Source organism: Amblyomma maculatum, chromosome 9, assembly GCF_055883805.1.
Source record: "Amblyomma maculatum isolate TAMU_Amacu chromosome 9, ASM5588380v1, whole genome shotgun sequence".
Classification (NCBI taxonomy): Eukaryota; Metazoa; Arthropoda; class Arachnida; order Ixodida; family Ixodidae; genus Amblyomma; species Amblyomma maculatum.
In genome coordinates, this window is record NC_139352.1 from 65759598 (window position 1) to 65766087 (window position 6490).

At 44.2% G+C, this 6490-nt stretch overlaps 1 protein-coding gene across 1 annotated transcript in view; it reads right to left on the reverse strand.

Annotated features, from left to right (window-relative positions):
• The window catches only part of LOC146179265 (calcium-activated chloride channel regulator 1-like), a 35586-nt gene extending 35092 nt beyond the window's left edge, over positions 1-494 (reverse strand). The window contains exon 1 of the mRNA XM_084578936.1: positions 352-494. The gene's annotated coding sequence lies outside the window, so the exon portion shown is untranslated. The remainder of the gene's footprint in view (positions 1-351) is intronic.
• Positions 495-6490: the final 5996 nt, after the last annotated feature.

Here is a 6490-nt window from a genome sequence, read left to right on the forward strand (position 1 = left end):
GCCGCGCAGCGGAACTCCAATGTCCCCGGAGGGCTCCACTTTAGTGTCAAAGGAGCTATTAGAGTCGGCAGCTATACAGCCAACTTCCCCATGTCACTTGTTGGCGTGACATAAGCCGACCTATTGACCAATTAGTGCCTAACTATGTCACCTGCCACTTGCGAAATGCATGCTCCTAATTTCTGTCGCACAACGCGCCGACAACGCAACGCCGAATTTTTTGGACTACGTGGAATCTAGCTCGACCGCGTTAAAATGCAAGTCCATGGACAACACTGGCGTTTGAAAATCTTGACATAAAGATAATGAGAGTTCCACCTGTATCGTTGGATGCCCACAGAAAACTCTTACCTTGACTGCTGTGCTTGCTGGCGAAAACACAAGTGACATGCGCACCACGGTAATGCTTCAGTGAATGGGTGTCACATTCAGGTCCAAAGCATATATGAAAGCTTCGTCTACAAGCCACTCGCATCACGTGATATGAAAGGGCCGTCTTCTAAACACAGAATGATTGCATTTCTACGGAAAAGCGGGGCAGGCTTATCGACCTTACCGAATTCTGTGAAAGATAGCACCTACTCATCCAGCCGCAACATAAGCGTCACAGGCGCTCCTGCTAGAGATAAGATACGCGTTCAGTTCGACGACAGTTAATGCTCTTCAGTTGGTTGTGTCAGACATTTCTTGGCTAACGCAACATTAGGCATCACGAACAAAAATGTTCAGATATTTCAGTAGTGACGCTGGAGGAAAAGCAACGGGATAACTGGGGCAACCTCCTGTAACAGTATTAGCTTCATATTTACACTATGATGCTGCTAACACGTTATCTGCGGTTTTTACATAACCCATCTCCTGCGATAATGCCCAGCAAATTTCTGTGCCCATTGAAGGAACGATAACCCCTTGCTGTTGGAATGGCAGCATCAAGAAATTGCATGTTACCACAATACTAACGGTTAGTATAACCGGCACCAAACAGACAACCCCCGAGGACTCCAGCAAGAGGTGTCAGTATGTTAATCAGTGCTGAACACAGCTTTTGAAGCCGAGAGGTTCTTAGTATCTCAGGCAACACTGAACGTTTTTTTTTTTGTTTTTTTTTTTTTTTCTGGCGGTGTTCGAGACTGTGTGAACAACGACACCATGAAAGATGGTAGACTACTGTTGAAAATCGCTAATAGGCAATTTTCTGCGAGATCTGCAGTGTATCCAAGCACTCAAGGGCACTGTATCCAAGAAACGATGGAAGCAAAATACAAGCAAGGTCAAGATGAAACTATAAACGGGGGGGGGGGGGGTGAAATAAGTAAAAGGCGGTGATGGTAAAAGAATTCAACACTGATAAGCGGCACTACTTTACAGTACGTTTGATTGCATCTTTTTGGGGATATTTTGTTTTCTTTTTTATTTTCGCAAATGGGGACTTTTCTTCCGGGGACGTTTTTTTCGGGCCCACTATTTCTGGAGACGTTTACTCCGGGGCCGTTTTTTCCGCTGTCGTTATAACTGAACCCACGCCGGAAACAGTTACTAATGGACATATAAGGCTTTCCTCTTAAATCGTCTTTTACCCTACTCCCGAGACAATCTTAGACTCTAATACAGAATGTAGCCTTGTAGGATATAAAATATTTCCAGACGTTTTATCATAAATAAGCGCGGAATGTCTTGAAGTAGCACTCTGTTCTACTTCGCAGGAGCCTGTGCGCTCGTTGTGTAAAGTGTCACTGGCGTTCTTCGTCGGTCTCACTGGAACGCTTCACACCAGTGTGAGCCCTCCCTGTGTCGAGCAGTCGCCATAAACAACGATACTGTGCGTCAAACAATGTCTACTATCCCGGTGAGCATAGAGGTTAACCTGGGCACAACCTGTTCACGCACGTGTGGTCCGCGTTATGACGATGGTTTGACCAACATAAGTAATAATAAAACTAGAGCAATTTTTTTCCGTATGATCAGCCATCAACTTCGCTAAGAACTCATGCACGCCTGTATAAATGTCCTGAGATATTTTGTGCAGTCAGGTTTATTTTATCATTATATACTTAATAAACACGCCGCATGTTCATAGCCTGCGAGCGCGCTCTCCGCGATATTTCCCTGATGCGAAGAGAGAAAGAGAGAGAGAGTAATGCACAGAAAACTTTAATGTACTTGAAGGCGCATATAGGTGTAGAGCATTTAAACACTTTTATTCTTGTGAGATTTGTTTCCACAGCAGGTTAAAACCTACGGTTGTTTCTAGTGCCATTTCTGGTCAATTTAACGCGGGTTCCTACTTTCTCTGAAGAGCATTCTTCTGTCGAAAAAGTCGCGATAGATGCCAGGATTTCACAAAGCGGTCAAAGTCAAGTGTGCTACACTCGGAGAATAATGGCGCCTGATAAGGCACCTTCCCTAGTAACGGCAAGATAAGGGGTGGAATTCGTTATCCCGGGACAACAGTGTGATGAAATTATCCACTCATGTGCTCTGGTAAGAGCTTATAAGGTATTATGACATAACCGCGTTTCTATCCTGCACGGTACCCCACTGGTCTGATCCCGATAGTGGTGTTACTCCTAGTGTCAATCATTATGGCAGTGATATTACGTCTAATTCCATTTCATTATAAGCTGGACACGAAGCGGCAGTAACAATTTTTTTTTCGCTTGGTTTCTCGGTTAGCACAAGCAAATCATTCCGTATAGCAGGGGCAGAACAGACGATGTGCACACGGCACTTAGGCACGCGGAGCATTTTATGCATACACCGCACTGCAAACATCGTGAAAGCCTGAGCGTCGACTCTGTATCGCCGTCTTTCAGTGACAGGTATGACCTGAAGAACTACGAGTTGAGCACGCAACAAGGTGTGCGGTAAATTTGTACAATCTGAAGCTTTCAATACCAGAAGAACCTAATCCTAATTGAAGGTTTCCTCAGAGAGTGTAAAAAGGGGTGTTCTAACATCGAGGAAGTAGTGTGCTTATCATGGGCCTTGACTTTTTTGGGATGTCACTGATAATGATTGCAACATTCAGCAGGCTGATACTAGTCGTCTGATAGACATCCTCTCAACCAAATGAACTTCAGCGCCGTCAAAGCGTAGTGAAACATGTGCAGGAGAGCTTCCAGAGTTGCGCGAAATAAACATACGCAAAAAACGACAGCCAAGACTGCGGCATATAATGCACGCACCCGCATACACCACTGGCTGGCCACGTTTAACTCGGAGCTGAATTTTGCTTACAAGGGAAGAAAGTAAAAGTAAAATAAGAAACACGAGGTAGCCAATTTTTTTACATATCAAACTGACGCAGAGCCAGAAGTGGTAACATATTGTTTTCTGTAAACAAATAGTGCTGATATCACTCAATAGTCATCTACACGGCCCTTTAAAGATCCTCCACCGCCTATAACGATACTTGGCTGTTAATGTCTCCGAACACTAAGTTCGTTCTCACGAAGTGATATCCACTATGCTGAACGGGACAAAAGCCAACGTGTCTCATCACGACAAACATACGCTATGTACTTCGATGCTTTCCAAGAGTCTTACTGCTGGGCTACCTATATTGGATCATGTAGCCTTGTCCGATGGATAGATCCTAAGCGGCGGTTCGAAAAAGCGAACGGCAGATATGATCAATATGTAAAAGAAATACGTAAGCGGAAGCCCCGCTTGAAACAAGCAGAGTGTATTGAATGTGCTTTCGCAACTTTATATTACTGAGTTGCACATCTCCAAATCGCCAGACGGGAGACATTCATTTCCTTTTTCCGGCAACCGCCGCTAGGTGGTTTGGTCTGTATTATCAGTCACCGTGGGTTGCTCATACACATTTCAAGAGGGCTTATCATATCTGTCACCGAAAGGTAGCAACAAGGAAAGCGCTGCATTGTATGCAATCAGACGCAGCACTGGTGTGTGTCGTGTCCACAACTTTTGTGCAGTAGATTGCGGCGCAGCTCACGTATCTCTTTTCATAGACGGAAACACACTTGTCAAGAGCCGGGGGCCTAAGACGCAGCGCCACCCATTGTTCATCCTTCTAACTCTACACGAGGTGCCACCCACCAGTAACTCGCCTCCACAAGTTTTTCATGCGCTTAGAGCTGAGAAGTCAGCGGGACAAAAAAGTGGCGCCTGAGTAATACACAAAGAGGCATAGAGCTGCATCTCCACTGCAGAAGCACAGACTATGAGCGACCACTACACCCCACCTCCGCCCTCTAAAATCATCACCTATCCTCATTTTCAAAACAAAAAAAAATAACAGCGCGAAGAACGGGGACGAAGGGTAGAAAAACACAGGACCAGCACCATTCTTGTAAACTTCGTCCCCGTTGTTCGCGCTGCTATATTTTGGAAAATGTATCAACGACTCGATCGTCTAGCTATTGTAGTGAACCAATCCGCAACCTACTCAAACATTAAGTCACTGCGGAAAAATTACAATAAAAGTACTTTTTAGAGCAAAAGCATTGAACTAATTTTCAAAGGTAACTCCAGATGCTTTCAGAATACTGGCATCTGTATAATGTCTTATTTTTGGTAAGCATTTTAGGTTATATGCTACCATATTCGCAAAGTGGAACCATAATGCGAAGTACACAACCCTAGACAGTTGAACTGAGATTAATTTGGTCGTTTGAGTTGATACTAAAATAAATTTATTTCTCAACAATTATTCAATGGAACCGATTTCATGACCTCTTAAGATCATAACTTTGGGACCCACTTATTATCGGAAGTCACGGCGTATAAAAATTCAGCACCAAACTTGCTTGCCAAAAAATTCGACTTCTGCTGCGAAACGATGCTGTGTAACTGGCTGGCGTTTATATGGGGTCTTTCAGCTAAATGTGACCACGCAATTATATAACATGAAGTGGCCCAGGTGAGTGAGAAGAACGGGCAGCTGCTTTGTGGCGCGTGGCGTAGTCTGCAGCATTTGTTTTATTCTGTAAACTTTATTAGTTAGGAATAAATAATTTATTTATTATAATCATTGCGTAGAATAAATAACGGCAGTAAATATAGTACGTTTCCTTCGAAAAGCGTTAGCTGCGAGTCTTTCATCTGAAGACGACATGCGGAGTATTATTAGGTTGCCTTCATAGAAAGCTATCATGCCACCTGCTGGCTGATATCTTTCGTCCAGTCAGCTCGCAAAGCGCCATAGGTGTGAGCTCTCCAGCGAATCTTGTTACCCCGGGGGTGTCTAGAAAGCTGAAGTGCGGCGCTCTCACGTGGAAGTTTTTCTTTATTATTATTTTACAAGCTGTTTTTATTGCGAAAGCAATAAAACGCCAGGTCTAACCGCTTGCCGCTGTGTGCCGTGTCCGTGTCCGTGATCCCTCGCAGTAGCTGCCAACTTGGGTCTCTCGTTTCACATGGGACGGTTATGTCAAAATCAGACTGCTAGGAACCTGGCATTCACATTACCCCTATAGGCCACTAAGACATGTTCATATGGCTTGGTTAAAGCGGGGCTTTATATGTGGGCTGAGGAAGAAGAAAAAGAGAAGACGAAGAAGAAGAGGAAGAGGAATAAGAAGAAGAACAAGAAAAACAACAACAACAACAGCAATAACGCTAGGTCACCTGCAGCTAATGTTTTCGCTCCATATTCGGTTTAGCAGCGTTGAACCCTTCTCATATTTATGCGATAGCAATAATGCGCCAGGTTTCGAGCCGTCGCATGGTTCCGGCGGAGGCCGCGCTTGACCTTGAACAGCTGATGAGGAGAAGGAGGTACAGAAACGAAGAAAAAGAAGAAGACTTGTAGATAGATGGATTTATTGAAAGGAAAAGGCAGAGAGGTTGGCCCGAATAATTCAAATCTGGCCTGCTACTGGGCACTGGGGAAGGGGAAGAAGAGAAGAAAGAAGGTCATGATGGGTGACGATGTGGGAGAAGGCATGTGAAATATATATACAGACACAGACTTTTAACTTACGCTCTCGCCGCGTCATACTCTTAAAGGATGAGCTTAAGTGTCCCCAATAATGTAGCGCCTTACACTGATAGGGCGTGATAGGAAAATAATGTAGCAGGCAAAAGAAGCTTCCGCCATTGCTATCGCAATTCAACAAGGGCTACCAAGAGTTAAACCACAACAAATATTTTTTAATGCCAGTAAAGAAGAGAAACTTTAGGCAAACGGTAGCCCGGTGCAAACATGCGAGTCAGCTGTTCTCAAAGCGATCTAAAATTATTTATTGACACATTGTTCGTGAAATTGTTGGAAATATAATTAATTTGTGTTTAGAAATATTCGTTGCCGGACTAAAAAATTATTGGAACGGTGTGACGTGGTAGCGTATACTACCACGTCACTCCTTTCATATGGGAGGGTGATATCAGAATCAGCCTGCCAGAACCGTTTGCATTCTTGTTGCCCCTACGACACGCACGCACGTTCATATAGCTTGGTTAAAGTGGGACTTTATATGTGGACTGGTAGCCTACGCTATCGCGTCATGTCCTTAGAGGTGGA